This window comes from Triticum urartu, chromosome 6A (genome assembly GCF_056163025.1).
Source record: "Triticum urartu cultivar PI428250 chromosome 6A, HENAU_Tu73, whole genome shotgun sequence".
Classification (NCBI taxonomy): Eukaryota; Viridiplantae; Streptophyta; class Magnoliopsida; order Poales; family Poaceae; genus Triticum; species Triticum urartu.
In genome coordinates, this window is record NC_141878.1 from 539798807 (window position 1) to 539817106 (window position 18300).

Below are 18300 nucleotides of genomic sequence, written 5' to 3' on the forward strand. Positions count from 1 at the left end.
GTCTATGGTCAGGAAACTTAACCATATTTGATTAACGAGCTAGTCTAGTAGAGACATACCATGGCACTTTGTTTTGTCTATGTATTCACACATGTATCAAGTTTCCGGTTAATACAATTCTAGCATGAATAATAAACATTTATCATGATATAAGGAAATATAAATAACAACTTTATTATTGCCTCTAGGGCATAATTTCTTCAGTCTCCCACTTGCACTAGAGTCAATAATTTAGATTACATTGTAATGATTCTAACACCCATGGAGTCTTGGTGCTGATCATGTTTTGCTCGTGGAAGAGGCTTAGTCAAATTTGTAAATTCTTATTATGTCACTTTCAAATTTGCGTCAACTTTGGTTATTATCATATACATTGAAATCATATGAAAATAATTTTGTATATACCAAAACCTAAATGTATCTTGATTCTGTATTTATGAAAGTATTAGTACCGTATAAACCAAAAAATCGTATAAACCGAACTACCTAAACCGAATAAATCAAATACCATGGAAAACCCAAATAAATCAAATACAAAAAGTTAACGATAGCGCTCCATACGTCCAAGGGCCATAAAGTGGACCATAAGAGCATCTATAGCCGGACATGGCAAATTTGGCCCCTCAAACACCCGCGGACACGCTCAGGCGCGTCCACGGATACTGGCCGGACACTTCTCAAATCGCGTCGTCCACATCCGTGTCTCTCATATCCCAGTCCCTATATCCATACTAAATCATGCAATGTCGATCAAACTACGTAGGTCAGCTGACCGGGCATAGAATCAGACATAGGATAGCACAATAGTTCACCAAAATATCACGACGGATGTTCAAAGGTCCACCACAGTTCACATAAAAGATGGACAACTTTATACTACATCTAAAACATGAAATGAAATTGAACTTCACCACTTCCGGGCTGGCCCTTTTCGCTTCTGGTCGCCGGCGTAGCTATAGCCGTCGGCACCTGGTGGAGGATCGTCCGATTCATCGGACAAAGAGCCGTGGTCGTCAAACGAGGATGAGACGATCACGAGGCACTCAAGGCGCTAGATGGCCCGGTCCTATTGGCACCTGAGCTTGGCCAGCCAAGCCGCCATCGTCGCCTTCTCCTTCACCTCCTGCTCGGACTGCTCGATGGCAAGCCGAAGAGCCTTCGTGTTCTTCCGGCGAAGCCGCCGAGCGTCCGTCTTCGTCGTCGTAAGCGACCGGTGGTAGACCCACGCGAGGAGCTGCTCGTCCTCATCGGGTTCCGTTGGTAAAGCACGGCGGCGGCAGACAGAGCTCTCTGCCGCGTCCCTCTCCCTTGTCGGCTGCCTCTCACGGCGGGTGTCCGTGTCAAAACCGGCGGATCTCGGGTAGGGGGTCTCGAACTGTGCGTCTAGGATCGAAGATAACAGGAGACAGGGGACACGATGTTTACCCAGGTTCGGGCCGTCTCAATGGAGGTAATACCCTACGTCATGCTTGATTGATCTTGATGAATATGAGTGTTAAAAGAGTTGATCTACCACAGATCGTAATGGCTAAACCCTAGAAGCCTAGCCTGTATGACTATGGTAATGAATATATCCTTTCCGGACTAACCCCTCCGGTTTATATAGACACCGGGGGGATCTAGGGTTTACATAGAGTCGATTACATAAGAAGGGATCTTCATCTTCGGTCGCCAAGCTTGCCTTCCACGCCAAGGAGAGTCCAACCCGGATACGGGTACAGTCTTCGGCCTTCATGTCTTCACAGCCCATCAGTCCGACCCATGGATAACAGGCCGGATGCCCGAGGACCCCTTAGTCCAGGACTCCCTCAGTAGCCCCTGAACCTGGCTTCAATGACGAGGAGTCCGGCGCGCAGATTGTATTCGGCATTGTAAGGCGGGTTCCCTTCTATCCGAACTTCAAGATAGTCTTCGAATGCGATGATAGTATCCGGACCTGTCACACACACCATACATAATCGTAGAGAGAATATATTTTTACACGAGTTTAATCCGCTGACAGCTTTTACAATATGACATCACGTCTGTCTGGTCATAATTTTGAACCGTTTCCGTCTGCCGCTCCACGTTTCGAGACGCGGTTGCCATGGCCATGTCTTGTCGAAGCAGAGGTAATGTCCTCATATTACGGGATTCTCATCAATACGGGCGTGGGTAATCCAACCGTGCCGATTATATGGCCCTTGGGAATAGGCGAATCTTAAGGCGAGTAAGGAGGTGTTTAATATCCGTTGCCTTTATAAAGGGATAAAGATTCCCTCTTCCCCTCTCACGCCTTCTCTCTGTCTCCGTCTTTCCAATCTTGAGCTCCAGCGCCCAAGTTCTCATCTCCTTTCCACTCAAACAACCATGTCCAGATCCGGAGGTCAAGGAAAGTGGATGGTCTCCTCCGTCAAGGAGGAGAACATTACAGAGCTTCGGGCGGGCGGATACTTGGTGAAGGAGATCACTCACCGCCTGCCGACCGAGGGACAAGTCGTCCCCACGCCGAAGCCCGCCGAGAGGGTAGTGTTCCTCCCCAATTTCTTCCGCAGGCTAGGGTTTCCACTCCACCCTTTCATCCACGGGCTGATGTATTATTACGGGATAGATTTCCATGATCTGTCCCCGAATTCCTTCCTCAACATCTCGGCGTTTATCGTCGTGTGTGAGGCCTTCCGCCGCATCCAACCGCACTTTGGGCTGTGGCTCAAAGTCTTTAACGTGAAGCCGAAGGTGGTGGATGGCCAGCACGCGGAGTGCGGAGGAGCTATGGTGAGCAAGCTGTCCAACGTCTCCTGGCCCAAAGGAACTTTTGTGGACACAGTAAAGGAGTGGCAGAAGCAGTGGTTCTACATCACAGAACCTCGCGGCACCACCTGGGCCGCAGCTGCCGAATTCCACTCCGGCGCTCCCATGCGACTCACCTCCTAGGTCGAGAAGAGTCCGGACTGGGGTTCCCCTGACGAGGTGATAGCGCTGCAGACGCGCGTTCAAAGCATGGCAACCAAGAAAGTCAAGCTCGTTGATGTGATCAAGGTGATGCTGGTTCGCCGGATCCTTCCGTGCCAGCGCCGAAGCCGTCCTCTGTGGGAGTTCAACTCGAAGAAGCATCAGACCTTGGTGAGGCTCTTCGAGACTACTCACGAAGGCGCATGGAAGTTGCTCTTTAAGGGCAACGAGAAACCACCGGCCACGGATTCAGACCGTGGTCACGATTGTAAACACCTCGCCAGCGAGGTATGCTATTTTTCGATGTATCACCAACTTAGTCGTTTCAAGGATGATGTCTGAGCTTATCATTGTATTTCCAGGACTGAATGGAGAGGGCGAAGCAGATCTAGTGTCCGGCTCCGCTGCCTGAAGAACCAGTCATCCCGCGTCTAGTGAAGATGCTGGTGCCGGTGCCGGTGCCTTATAAGGCGCCAGAGAAGAAGGCCAAGGGGGCCAAGAGTGGCCCCCGTCGCAAGGGCACTTCAGACGTGACGTCTGAAGACGACGAAGCTCATTCCTCTGTCCCTGAGGACAATGGTGAGGAAGAGGAGGAGGAGGAAAACAACCCTCCCCCTGAGGAGAGGAAGAAGAAGAGGGTGGCTTCGGCGCATCCGGAGGCGGAAACACCCAAGAAGGGGAAGAGCGTCCCAGTGGTCAACACCATGTGGGACGTTGATAGCAGTCTGGAAAGACGCCCCCGCACTAAGCCCTAGGCCACATCGTAAGTGACACGGCTCGCTCATGCGCGCATCTGGCACTTTCTCTTCATTATCTTGACATAGTTAATTGTGCTATTGCAGTCCGGCCGTCGACCTTATCCAGCGATCCTCATCTGGAGGTTCGTTGGCTCCATCGGAGATGATGAGCATGTCGCCACCGCCTGCTTATTCCCCCGGGGCCAGGGACGACACCGAAGTGTTATCCCGGAGGACCGCTCTGAACTGGGGAGGAGCCCAGGACGCTGTCCGGAAGGCGCCACAAGGCGAGACCTCCACTGCCGGACACATGGGGGAGCCGATCCCCATGGAGATTGGCGACGAGGGCCACATCTAGTTCGACCCTCAGCCAAATACGATTCCGGAGGCCCATATGGCTCCGGAGTCGGGCGAGCAGCCCCTGTCGGTGTCAAAACCGGCGGATCTCGGGTAGGGGGTCCCGAACTATGCGTCTAAGGCGGATGGTAACAGGAGGCAGGGGACACGATGTTTTACCCAGGTTCGGGCCCTCTTGATGGAGGTAAAACCCTACGTCCTGCTTGATTTATTCTTGATGATATGAGTACTACAAGAGTTGATCTACCACGAGATCGGAGAGGCTAAACCCTAGAAGCTAGCCTATGGTATGATTGTATGTTATCCTACGGACTAAAACCCTCCGGTTTATATAGACACCGGAGGGGGCTAGGGTTACACAAGGTCGGTTACAAAGGAGGAGATATACATATCCGTATTGCCTAGCTTGCCTTCCACGCCAAGTAGAGTCACATCCGGACACGAGACGAAGTCTTCAATCTTGTATCTTCATAGTCCAACAGTCCGGCCAAAGGATATAGTCCGGCTGTCCAGAGACCCCCTAATCCAGGACTCCCTCAGTAGCCCCTGAACCAGGCTTCAATGACGATGAATCCGGCGCGCAGTGTTGTCTTCGGCATTGCAAGTCGGGTTGCTCCTCCGGATACACCACAGAAGAGTTTGAATAAAAGGATAGTGTCCGACCCTGCAAAATACATTCCACATACCACCGTAGAGAGAATAATATTTCCACAAATCTAATCTACTGACACGTTTTGGCAACATGACATCATGCCATAGCTCGGTGATTATTCGAACCGTGTTTCCTTTAACTAGCCCCGCACATAACGCGAGGCAGTTTCTTGACACGTCTTGTCAAAGCAGAGATCGTGTCCCCCTTATTACGGGATTCTCATCAATACGGGTGTGGGTAACCCAACCACGCCTAGGACTCCTATATTTTAGGCAAGTCCCAAACAGCCACGAGGAGGACGCTTGATATTCACCCTCTTCATAAAGGGTCAAGGCTTTTACTTTTTTCCTCCCGTGCTCAATCGAATCCTTCCCCCGCCACGAGTTCTAACACTCAAAGCCTAGGTCAGGTGCTTTGGATCTTCAATCATGTCCGGATCCAGCCTCCAGGGCCGGTGGATGCCCTCCTCCGTCATGGAAGAGGATATCAAGAAGTTGAGGGAGGCAAGATACCGGACCGCCGAAGTCTCACATCGGCTGCCCCGAGGGCAGGTCATCCCTACTCCTGAACCCAATGAAGGCGTCGTGTTCATCTCCCACTTCCTCCGAGGACTAGGCCTCACTCTGGATCCCTTCGTTAGGGGTTTGATGTTCAATCACGGGCTTGATTTCCACGACCTAGCCCCGGACTCCTTTCTCCACATCTCAGCATTTATTGTCATATGTGAGGCCTTCCTCCACATTACCCCTCACTTCGTCCTGTGGCTCAAGACCTTTGACGTGAAGCCGAAGACGGCCGAGGGGCAATATGCAACGTGCGGGGGTGCATTAATAAGCAAGGTTGCTGGAGCTCCGTGGCCAAAAGGTTCCTTTCCAGAGGTGTCTGGATTATGGCAACGGGAGTGGTTCTACATCACCGCTCCTAGAAGTGCCAAGTGGGTAGCTTCCCCCACCTTTTGCTCGGGCCCTCCACCACAACTGATGTCATAGATCAGCAGGGGGCTGAGCTGGGGTCCAGCCAAGGATGTGCCCATACTGCAGAGTCACATCCGGGATCTCTTCGAGGGAGATTTTAGTTTGGTTATGGTAGTGCAAGTCATGCTGGTTCGTCAAGTCCAGCCTTGCAAACGCCGGCCTCTCCGCTTGTGGGAATTCAACCCAGAAGGACCGCGCACTATTCAGAATTTCCTCGGCCTGACGCACGAGGAGATGTACAAGTCGTTCTTCAGACCCCAAATAGAGTGTCCGAGCACTTTTGAGGACGTGGGCCTGAGCAGCAACCGCACCGCGGCCCAAGTAAGTAACCCTCTAGCCGAACACACTGTCTTTTATCGATCATGACGTCATTCTAAAGAATCGCTTTTTGACCAGGACTGGATAACAAAGGCGAAGTTGATCTGGTGTTCGGCCCCCCTTCCTGAAGGCTTGGACAATCCGGTGCTGGAAAAGATGCTCGAGCCAGCACCTTGCCCAGTGCCCTCAAAGGAAGATGAAGGGGGGAATAAAGAGGGCGAAAGCGGGCCTCCACCGCTACCTATTCCAACCGAGGGAACGAGCGCCTCCGTGAGGGAGGATAGCCGAGGGAAGGAATCTGACATTCCCTCGCCCCGGGGGAGGAAGAGGACTACCTCTGATGATCCAGAAACCAAGGTTTCCAAACGGGAGAAGAAAACTCCACCAGAGGGTCCCGCCTCAGAGGGTGCTCTTGCCGCACAAAGTCCGTGCGAGGATCAGCCCTCTAACGAGTTGTAAGTAATCAAAAAGTACTTAATAGTGAAGATATACTACCTTACTTCTGAGGAAGATAACCGAAGCATTTATCTTGCAGTTCGGATCTGAGCCCTTGTCAGCAGAGCTCGTCTTCGGGGGATCTTCTTCCGGAGATGATGGAGAGCGAAACGCCTCCCCCGGACTCCCTGGCTCATTAAGCGGGCGACCTTTAAGTGTCATCACGGAGAGTTTCTCCGGATCCGGCAAGGCCAGAAGGTAATCCCATGGTCACCCGAAGCCCTCAGTATCCGGCTCTTGAAGAGAGCAATCAAAAGAGTCTGGCACCATCTGGTATGCGGTCGGACGTATTGAAGGGTCTGCTAGAGTGAGCGACTATCTTAGAAGAGCACCGTACATTAATGTGTACGGTGATTGAAAGGATTTCGTCCGCCGAAAACGGGTTGCATGAAGCCTTTATGAGTCTACTGACGGGCTTTGAGGTGCGTGAAATGATATACATTTGTGATGGTACCGCGCATTTTAGGTGCGCCCTGTGTAGATAGTAGCCCCTGAGACTCTGGTTGTCGTCGAGAACGGCGGCGAACAGAGGATCATAGTCCCAGGTAATAACCAGACTGCCGTTATGTGCAGGTGTCTGAAGCTCCGGTGTCTAGCTGGACTGATGGGGTTGCCGAACTAAAGCGGCAACTGGATGCGGCGGATGCTGACATCGAGCTTGTTAACAAGCGGCTTGACGAGGCACAGGGTAGGTGATATTTATAGTGAATGTCACATAGTAAGAGCAGCGCGACGCCAGTATCTTTAATATGTTGAGACTGCAGATGGAGCTGCCACCGTGGAGGCCCTGCGGGCAGAGCTTGCCCGAGCCAAGGAGCAAGCAAGAAGTAGTAATGCGTCCGCTTTGAAGGCGGCCGAAGAGTTGAGAGCCGAGAAGGCCGCGCATAGTGAGAGCAAAGAGAAAATGGCCAAAATGGCTGTGAAGTTAAAAGACACTGCCGACCGCTGCCAGTTTCTTGAAGAAGAAAACCGGGCGAAGGCTACGGACCTCGAAAAGTCCACAATGGCGACCAAAGACACCCGCTCTGCAATAGAGCAAAGAAGGAGGATCTGCGTGAAGCCGGGGACATTGTGGCTGGGAAGCCCTTTATGCTGCGGAGGAAGTTCGGCGATCCGCGGTATGCCCCTCTGGATCGGCTGTGGAGTTCGGCCGACGCATATATGGACTTGTCGGCGAGCGCTGTCGATGCGGCCGAATACTTCCGAGATCAAACAGATCATGAAGTGGACAAGCTGTTCTGGTCGCAATTCAACGTTCCAGAGCATCCACTTCCATTGACTGATCAGCTTGCCGAATGGGCCGAACTCAATAGATTGTCCGGACTCGCCATGAGGTCTGTGGTGGATCATCTATGGCCGGAAAGGCCGAAGCCGAACAACTATTTCAGCTTGGTGCAGCAGTTCCTTGGTGCGGTGCCACACATCAATGCGATGAAGAGGTCGGCGTGCATAGAAGGCTCGCGGATGGCCCTTGCCCATGTCAAAACATACTGGGCGGAGATGGATGCCATCACTGTCGCGGCACAGGGTTCGGCCATAGGCCGAGTGGCCGCCGAGCACTATTTTGAAGAAGTTCTTGAGGGCGCTCGTTCGATAGAGGCCCAGTGCTCGAAGAATGTTATGTTTGAATGACATGTATTCCCATTGTAAAAACAAAGTTTTATTAAATTTATCGAGGCTGTATTTATACTTTTTCCCGAAAGTATTGTGATGCCTCCTGTGCGGCCGTTTATGTATATCTGTATATAACCTGAAAGATTGCAGTCGTCGGCTTCAACCCCCACGCATATAATGCGGGGGTGTTCGCAGAAGACGCGTATTCACACTTAATCCAACATCTTGGTCCTAATAAGGAGGTGATAGCGCAGTGAACTAGGCAACCGGACTATAATGCTTTAATACTTTCACTTAGCCATAGGAGTTTGACAGTGGGGCTACTATATAGCCCCTGGTGGCTCCGCACTCGTCTGGATTCGGGGTGCGTACATGCCTGGCCGGGAAACGGCCCTTCGTTAATGCGGAGGAATCCCGAAGATTCCAATAGGTCATCGAGTGGTTGACCAGTCTCACGCTATATCATGACAGTCAGTTTTCGGCTTTCTCTACTGAGGTGCTCGTCCGGATGAACCAGGGCACAATCGCAGTAGTTCTCCTGGTGCCTCCTTAGCCGATAGAGCGGAACGAAAGGCAGCAAAACACAGGAGCCGGGCAAACCCAACATTTTACCAAAGACATGATTCGGAGCTGATGCATATAAGGCCAAACTCGCGACGCCGAGCACTCCCTAAGGTATTCGGTCTTTATGGTGTAAACCGGGTCTAAACAGTACCCTTTGTAATAAGCCCCTTGTGTCCAGGTACGCGCATTATTCTGGCGTGGCCACATGCCAAGACGTCAGCATCCTTCTCGGTTGTACTGAGAATCCAAGGGATGTAAATCAACAAGAGATAGTAAAAAAGGTTTACGCAGGGTCTTAATCTACAAAGAATCCTTGGAACGGGTCCCTGCTGCACGTCTGTGCCTGTGTCTCCGTTGTGCTGTATCCTGGACGGGTGTAGCATGATGGTCATCTGAAAAAGAGAGGAACTTAATTGAAAAGTTGCCGTGCAAAAGTTAAGGTATACTAAATAAACAATATGTAGTTGAAAATGAGTAAAGGTGAGCCTTATTGTCACTTTTGCGCGCGCGTTGAGCCCCTTGTATTGTAATAGGGGTATAGCCATCAAACCTGTATTAATTACATATAGCTGAGCCGGACTCGTCTAGCCGTGTCCGTGGTCTTAATGACCTGTCAAATGCTTGAGTTGGTGAGGCCGTTTAGTGTGCGGCGGCCAAGGCGGCCGCACCGTCTTCGGCGCGCAAGGAGCGCTCAATATTTCCATTTACTGTAATGATGTCGTGTGGACCGGGCATCTTGAGCTTGAGGAAGCGTAATGCGGTATTGCGTTAAAGCGAGCGAAAGCTTCGCGTCCGAGTAGTGCTTGATAGCCACTTTGGAACGGAGCGACGTGGAAAGTTAAATTTTCGCTGCGGAAGTTATCGGGGAAGCCGAATGCCTCTAGTAGCAGGGAGCCCCTGTAGTGAGCCTCCGGGCCTGGCGTTACTCCTTTAAAGGTAGCATTGCCGCGGCGAATTTTTGTTGGGTCTATCCCCATTTTGCGAACTATGTCCTGATATATCAGATTTAAACTGCTGCCGCCGTCCATCAGTCAATTATTGGATCTAATACCAAGGCAGCCCATCCTGCACGCCGGGTACTTGCCGAGTAATCCCGATGGTCGAAGGTGATCGGTTGGGACGACCAGTGGCGGAGCTCCGTGGTGATAGGCCCTGGGGCATGTTCCTCTAAAGATGCCGCTTTGTTTCTCCCTTTTATCACGTGTAACACGTTGACTGTTTTGACTTCTGGTGGGAATTTCTTCTGTTCCCCTGTGCTTTGCTTGCGAGGCTCGTCCTCGTCTTCACTTGGTGTATCCTGCCCCTTGTGTTCGGCGTTGAGCTTGCCGGACTGTTTGAAGACCCAACATTCTCTGTGGGTATGATTTGCAGGTTTATCAGGGGTGCTATGGATCTGACATATTTGGTCCAGAATTTTGTTTAGGCTGGACAATTCGTCTCTGTTGCCTTTGGAGGGCGGCTTCTGCTGCCCTGGCCGAGAGCTTCTAAATTCGGCGTTTACCGCCATGCTCTTCGGGATGTCTTCTTTATTCCAGCGCTTATTCTTACTGCGTCGTGATTTCCCGTTTCCATCCCTGACTTCGTATGTACTTGGGTCGCTGGTGCTGCATCGGGCTAACCAGCTGTCCTCACCCGCGCAAAAACGGGTCATGAGGCTTGTTAATGCTGCCATTGTTCTTGGCTTTTCTTAACCGAGGTGTCTGGCAAGCCATTTGTCTCGACCGCTATGCTTGAAAGCTGCTAAGGCTTCGGCGTCCGAATAGTCAACTATTTGGTTCTTTTTAGTGAGGAACCTATTCCAAAGTTTTCGGGCTGACTCACCGGGCTGTTGAGTTATATGACTTAAATCGTCTGTATCCAGTGGTCGGACATATGTCCCTTGAAAATTTGCCCGAAAGGCGTCTTCGAGCTCTTCCCAGCTTCCGATGGAGTTTTCGGGGAGGCTTTTAAGCTAGTGCCGAGCTGGCCCTTTGAGCTTGAGGGGTAAGTACTTGATGGCATGGAGATCATCTCCTCGAGCCATATGGATGTGGAGGATGTAGTCCTCAATCCAGACCCCAGGGTCTGTTGTTCCGTCATACGCCTCGATGTTTACGGGTTTGAATCCCTCTGGAAATTCATGGTCCAGCACCTCGTCGGTGAAACATAGAGGGTGTGCGGCACCCCCGTATTTGGGCGTACCGTGGTGTTTGGATGTTTGTTGTGTTGCATTGTATGTTGGAGCGCTCCTGCGTGGTCCATAGATGGATCTGGTTGCGCCGTCCTTTTGATGTGAGCCCTTGCACGGATCGCGTACTGGTTTATGTGCGGCGTCGTTTGCCACTTCATGTTGGCTATGAGGTCGTCTATCTGACCGGATGGTCGTTTTATTTTTTAATTGTGGAGGATCTAAGGCCTCCTCATCGAATTCAGGTAGCAACTTTCGCTTCGGATAGCTCTTGGTGTGGCGATTACTACCGTATTTCGCTGCAGTGTTGAGTACTTCACTCCATTTGATTTTGAGTATGTCTTGTGCAGCCTTGAGCCTTTGCTTCTGTTTTTTCAGACTCCTCGCCATGGCAACAAGCCTTTGGTGGGCATTATGTTGCTCCTGGCGCCTGTCCAGTGTGATGTCGCCCGGACTGTTATATTCGACGTGGTTGGGTTGTTCGGCTTGATTTTCTGTGTTGCCGTGGTCGGGCAATGGTTCACCCTGCTCTAACGCTGGGTCTATATGATCATTATTTCTGCCGAGGTGGGATTTGGAGCGGCGTTTACGCCGCCACTTTGACTGCTGCTCGAGGGAACCACCCTTTGCTGCGTCCTTCCGTTCCTCGTCGTTATTTTCTTTGGGTGTGTCCACCATGTATACGTCATGTGATGAAGTGGGCGTCCAGTGCCTTGTGGGCAGTGGTTCCTCTTCGCCTCCCGCATCGTCATCCATACCGCCGATGTCTTCGGAGTCAAAGTCGAGCATGTCGGTTAAGTCATCGACAGTGGCTACTAAGTGGGTGGTGGGTGGGCGGCGACTTTCTTCGTCATCCGCATCCCAATCCTGCCGGACGTAGTTCGGCCAGGACTCTCCTGACAAGGAGAGAGACCTTAATGAGTTTAATATGTCGCCAAAGGGCGAGTGCTGAAAAATATCCGCGGAGGTAAACTCCATGCTCGGCGCCCAATCGGATTCGACAGGAACGGGTGCAGGCGGTTCGGAGCCCGTGGCCGGAGAAGGATCCGGCAGTTTGGCAACGTGGCTCTCGTGAAGGGTAAGGTCGATATTCGGGCCGATATCCGCTGAGGATACGGCCTCCGTGACGGGGTCTATCCACCCGTTCATGGATGGCGCAACTGGCTCTGAATTGAGGCTCGGAGCGGCTGCCGGTGCGATCTCCTGAATACGGTCCGATGGTAGAGCTAAATCGTACTCATCGTGACCGCGTGGCACACAAGGCAGGGGCTCGAATCCGTCGAAGATCAAGTCTCCGCAGATATCGGCTGTTTAGTTTAAGCTTCCAAACCTGACCTGGTGGCCAGGGGCGTAACTTTTGATCTGCTCCAGATGGCCAAGCGAGTTGGCCCACAGTGCGAAGCCGCCGAACACAAAGATCTGTCTGGGGAGAAAAGTCTCACCCTGGACTGCATCGCTATCGATGATAGTAGGAGCCATCAAGCCTAACGGCGACGACACATAGGAACTCTCAATGAAAGCACCAATGTCGGTGTCAAAACCGGCGGATCTCGGGTAGGGCCCCCCGAACTGTGCGTCTAAGGCGGATGGTAACAGGAGGCAGGGGACACGATGTTTTACCCAGGTTCGGGCCCTCTTGATGGAGGTAAAACCCTACGTCCTGCTTGATTTATTCTTGATGATATGAGTATTACAAGATTTGATCTACCACGATATCGAAGAGGCTAAACCCTAGAAGCTAGCCTATGGTATGATTGTATGTTGTCCTACGGACTAAAACCCTTCGGTTTATATAGACACCGGAGGGGGCTAGGGTTACACAAGGTCGGTTACAAAGGAGGATATATACATATCCGTATTACCTAGCTTGCCTTCCACGCCAAGTAGAGTCACATCCGGACACGAGACGAAGTCTTCAATCTTGTATCTTCATAGTCCAACAGTCCGGCCAAAGGATATAGTCCGGCTGTCCGGAGACCCCCTAATCCAGGACTCCCTCAGCCCCCTTTGAAGGAGGGGGATGCGCTGCTTCCACCGGTGGCCCCTATCCATCCAGGGGCGCCGGATAACCTGATGGAGGCACTTCGAGGCGCCTCCGTCGTGGACGAGCACTGTGTACTTATGGGTGCGGTGATTAAGAAGATTCAGTGTGCCAAGAGTGGACTGAATGAAGCCTGCAGCAACCTATTGACAGGTTTCGAGGTAAGAAAGAGAAAAAACCTCGTGTAGACAGTAGCCCCTGAAACACTGTCCGGTGTTCGGCAAGAATAACCGGACAAAGGATCAATCTTTGTTTTGTAGGAGACTAACGTAATATGTATGAATAAGCAGGCGTCTCTATTGGCCGCAACCTCGCATGCTGCCGAAGTCCTTGAACTGAGGCAGAGGCTGGAGCGAACCGAGAACAAGCTCGGCGAGGTTAAGGTTCGGGTCCAGGAGAAGCAAGGTGAGTGACGACTTGTTGTGTGTTCGAAAAGGATAGGCGCTGCATATTGACCGCAGTGTCGTGATATGTGCAGGAGCCGCGACCGAGGTCGAGGCCCTGAAGAAGGCCCTGGGCGAGGTCGAGGAGAAGGCTGTCCAGCAGCAAGCCGCCCGCAAGAAGTCCAAGGCCCGGGTGAAAGAAGTCCAGCAGGAGCTCCAGGATGCGATGAAAAAATGTGAGGCCTTGGAGCATGATGTGTCGGTTCAAGGGGCCGAACTCGCCAAGGCTCGTCAGAGCACGGAGAGCGCACGGAATGAGGCCCAGGCCGCCCTCCAGGAGATCTAGGAGGCCAAGAATATCACGGTGGGTAAGGCATTTAAGATGCAAAGCAAGTATGCGGAGAAGCAGTACCTTTTACTAACCCGGGTTCGGAGTTCCCCAGGAGCTTTTGTGGATTTACCACGCAATGTATCAAACGCCATGGAGTTCTATTGAGCCAAAGGAGGGGGTTCTACGGAGAAGCTATTCTGGTCGCAGTATGCGACGCTAGAGCATCCCATGTCCTTCACCGATCAGATGAAAAAGCTGGTGGAGCTGCATAGGGTGGCCGAACTAGCCATGAAGGATTTGATAATCCGGCTATGGCCAGCCGAAGTTATGCCAAGCAGCTACTTCGGACTCGTGATGCGAATGGTGAATGCCTGTCCTCGGCTGGACGTCGTCAAGCGCTCGGCCTATATTGAAGGTGCACGCATGGCCTTCGCCCGTTGCAAGATGTGGTGGGTGAAGATGGACACCGTCGAAGTGACCAGAGGGCCACCGGAGGGCAAGGAGCACCGCACACCCGAACGGTATTTTGCGGATGTCCTGGAGGGGTCTCGCCTTGCGGCAGCACAATGTTCGTAGGATGTTGTATTTGAATAAATGTATTCACGTTGCCTTTGCCTTGTATTATAAAAAACAAAGCCTATTTTGTGATGTAATTTTGTAATGCTTTAATTGTTTCCTCCTGTGCGGCCATGTTGTATGTAATCTGAGGGTTGGCCAGTCGTCGGCTTCTGCCCTCACGTAGGTATTACGGAGGTGTTCGGAATGGAATCTAAACAATCTTGATCTAATTATATGGTCCTTGAAGGAGTTGTTTAGCGCAACGAACAAGGAAATTAGACTATACGGCTTAAACGCCCTCACTTAGCCATAGGAGTTTTATAATAAAGCATGGGCGCAGCCCCTGGTTCAAGTCAGGGTGCTATCAGCATGTGATCGGGAAGTGCCGATCTTTCGCATAATGCGGAAAAAATCTCCAACGATTTGTAACCCTCGAAAAGTTGACTGGCTCTCTCCATATCATGACAGTCAGTTTTCGGCTTTCTCTACTGAGGTGTTCATCTGGTCAAGGCCAGGGCACAATCGCAGTAGTTCTCCCTTTACTACCCTAGCCGATTTAGCGGAACGTAGGGTAGCAAGCATAGGAGCCGGGCAACCCAACTATTGACCAGACACATGATTCGTAGCCAATGCATATAATGCTAAATTCGGGGTGCCGAACTTATCTTTAAGGATTGTTCAGACTTTGTTGCCATATCGTGGGGCGATGGGGAGCCCCTGGCAAATATGAAACATACCAGAGTGTACGGTTGCTGGGAAATAAGTAATATAAAGGAAAACAGAGGGAGCACAGAGGTAGGATCTGGAGCCCTTGAACTTGGATCATGAACTGTTTCCATTATAGTTGGGTTAATGCATCCAAGCGCATTGGTACAAAATAATGCAATAAGCAACCGGCTATTTGACATGCCATACCCGAAGGCAGACTGCGCGTGGGTCCTGAAAACGGTTAGCCTCTAGGGCTTCCCATGTACACTTTTGCTCCATGTCAATCCGGTGTGTTTGTCCTTTGACGGGATCGTTAATCAGTCCGTCGAAACAGGACCCCATAGGAGAAACCTCATCAGGATTAGGGCGGAGGCCGAATTGCTAATCAAGCTCTTGACAAGCCGCACTATCCTGTTGTAGTGTAGTCCGGACCCTCTTAATGATGTCCAGGGGCTCGCCAGCCAGACTATGATGCTGCTTGAGAAGGCCGCTTTGTACCTCTGCTGCTAGGGCGGCGGTGTGCTCCTCTGTCCGGTGGGAGCATTCTGTGTTTCCGTTGACTGTTATGACGCCGCACGAATCGGGCATCTTCAGCTCGAGATAAGCATAGTGTGGCACCGCGTTGAATCTAGCAAACGCGGTTCGTCCGAGCAGTGCGTGGTAGCTGCTGCGGAAGGGGACGATATCGAAGATTAACTCCTCGCTTCAGAAATTGTCCGGAGAACCGAAGACCACCTCCAGCGTGATTGAACCCATGCAGCGGGCCTCAACGCCTGGTATGACTCCTTTAAAGGTAGTCTTTGTGGGTTTGATTCGTGAGGGATTAATGCCCATCTTCCGCACTGTATCTAGATAGATCAGGTTGAGGCTGCTACCACCGTCCATTAGGACTCGTGTTAGGTGAAATCCGTCGATGATTGGGTCGAGGACCAATGCGGCTGAACCACCATGCCAGATACTAGTTGGGTGATCTCGACGATCGAAGGTGATCGGAAATGACGACCATGGATTGAATTTTGGGGCGACTGGCTCTACCGTGTAGACGTCCCTGAGTGCTCGCTTACGCTCCCTTTGTTGGGTTTCGTAGTAATTTCAAAAAAATAATAACTTTATTATTGCCTCTAGGGCATATTTCCTTCACCCTTTTGGGGATGTGTGTAGCGTATATCATGTTCATCGTTTTGACTTGAGGGGGAAATTTCTTCTGCCCCCCAGTGTTCGGCTGCCGGGGCTCTTCGTCCTCGTCCTCACTTTGTGATCCCTTTTCTTTGTTTTCGGCATTTAACTTGCCAGCCTGTTTGAAAACCCAACAGTCTCTATTGGTGTGATTGGCTTGTTTATCTAGGGTACCATGTATCTGGCACAGAAGATCGAGTATGCGGTCCAAGATGGATGGTCCCTCACTGTTCCTTTTGTAGGGCTTCTTTCGCTAGTCGGACTTGGAGCCGATGAATCCAGCGTTAACGGTGGTGTCATCGGTGTTGTAGCCATTGCTTCGGCGTTTGTGTCTATTGTGCCGGAGCTTGCCGGAGCTGTTCCTGGCCTCGGAAGGGCATGTCTCACTGGTTGTGTTTTTACTGCGAGCCAACCAGCCGTCCTCACCCGCGCAAAAGCGGGTCATGAGTGCCGTAAGGGCTGCCATGGACTTCGGCTTTTCTTGGCCAAGGTGGCGTGCTAGCCATTCGTCCCGGATGTTGTGTTTAAAGGCCGCTAGGGCTTCGGCATCCGGACATTCAACGGTCTGGTTCTTTTTGGTTAGGAACCTAGTCCAGAATTTTCTGGCCGATTCTCCAGGTTGTTGAACTATGTGGCTTAAGTCATCGGCATCGGGTGGCCGGACATATGTACCTTGGAAGTTGTCAAGGAAGGCCTCTTCCAAGTCCTCCCAGCTGCCGATGGAATTCTCGGGCAGGCTGTTTAGTCAGTGTTGACCTGGCCCTTTGAATTTTAGTGGGAGGTATTTGACGGCGTGGAGGTCGTCTCCGCGGGCCATGTGGATGTGGAGAATAAAGTCCTCAATCCATACTGCGGGATCGGTTGTTCCGTCGTATGATTCAATATTGACGGGCTTGAATCCCTCGGGGAATTTGTGATCCAGTACCTCATCTGTGAAGCAGAGAGGGTGTGCGGCGCCTCTATATTGGGCCGCATCATGGCGCACCTCCGATGAAGTCCATCTGCGGTTATCGGTCCGGGTGTGACTAGGTTTGTCACGTCTGAATAGGTAGTCGTCATCCCGAGTCGGGAGGCGTCCTCGCAATCCGTAGATTGATCTGGTGTGTCCTGCTCTACTGTCTAGCTCATGCTGAAGGTCGTATGTATGGTCCCAAGCTGTTCTGTCCCTGTTTTTGCGAGGCGGTGGGGCGGGCTGTTGTTCGGCATGAGTTGCCGTTTTATCCCGACCACGGGGTGGTCGGTCCGCCGCACTATCCCGACCACATGGTGGCCGGTCCGCATTGCGTGAGGGAGGTATGGGATCTGGTGCCTCCTCATCGAACTGAGGTAGCAGTCTGCGCTTTGGGTAACTCTTGGCTGGGCGCTCGAGGCTGTATTTCTCGGCTGCGAGGACATCAGTCCACCTGTCAATGAGCAGGTCTTGATCAGCTTGGAGCTGCTGATGCTTCTTCTTCAGGCTTCTTGCAGTGGCTATTAGCTGGCGTTTGAAGCGCTCCTGCTCGAGGGGTGCCTCAGGCACGATGAAGTCCTCATTGCCGAGGCTCTCGTCATCCTCGGAGACTGGACGATAACTATCATCGTCTGGGTCATTGGGCATGGCCTGTTTATCAGGGTTATCTTGCCCGTTGTCTTGTTCCTCCTGTTCGGATGCAGCCCCGACAGGGTCTTCATTGTTTTCGGCGTCGCCCGGAGTACTATTTTCTCCGGTGCCAGTGTTGTCATCGTTTGAGCGACGAGGCTTAGAGCGGCATTTAGGGCGCCGACGCTTGGACTGTGTCTCAGAAGGTTTATTCGCAACTAGATCTCCTTTGTCATCGTCGCTAGCTTTTTTAGGTGTGTCGACCATGTACACATTGTACGAAGAGGTGGCCGTCCAGCGTCCAGTAAACGGCGGGTCTTGGCCTTGCTCCATGTCGGCATCGTCGTCCATACCGTCGATGTCTTCAGAGCCGTAATCAAGCACGTCGGTTAAGTCATCGATAGTGGCTATGAAGTGGGTGGCGGGTGGGAAGCGAAATTTCCCATCATCAGCCTCTGGCTCGAACCGAACATAGTTCGGTTGTGAGTCCTTCTCCAAGGACAAGTTCTTTAAAGAGTTTAGCACATCACCCAAAGGTGAGTGCTGGAAGATGTCTGCGACGCTAAATTCGAGAATCGATAACTAATCCAGCTCGGTGTCCGCAGGCGTACCCGGTCCGGGACTTATAGCTGGAGACGAGTCCGGAGTTCCATTGGCGCAAATATTGCGAGGTGCTGGGTCCGTGTGTGGCTCCAAAGCCGCGGACTCTGTGGCC

General features: G+C 51.8%; 1 pseudogene; it reads right to left on the minus strand.

Moving 5' to 3' along the window:
- Positions 1–14800: 14800 nt before the first annotated feature.
- On the minus strand, positions 14801–17603 carry LOC147966156 (uncharacterized; annotated as a pseudogene).
- Between the last annotated feature and the right edge of the window lie 697 nt (positions 17604–18300).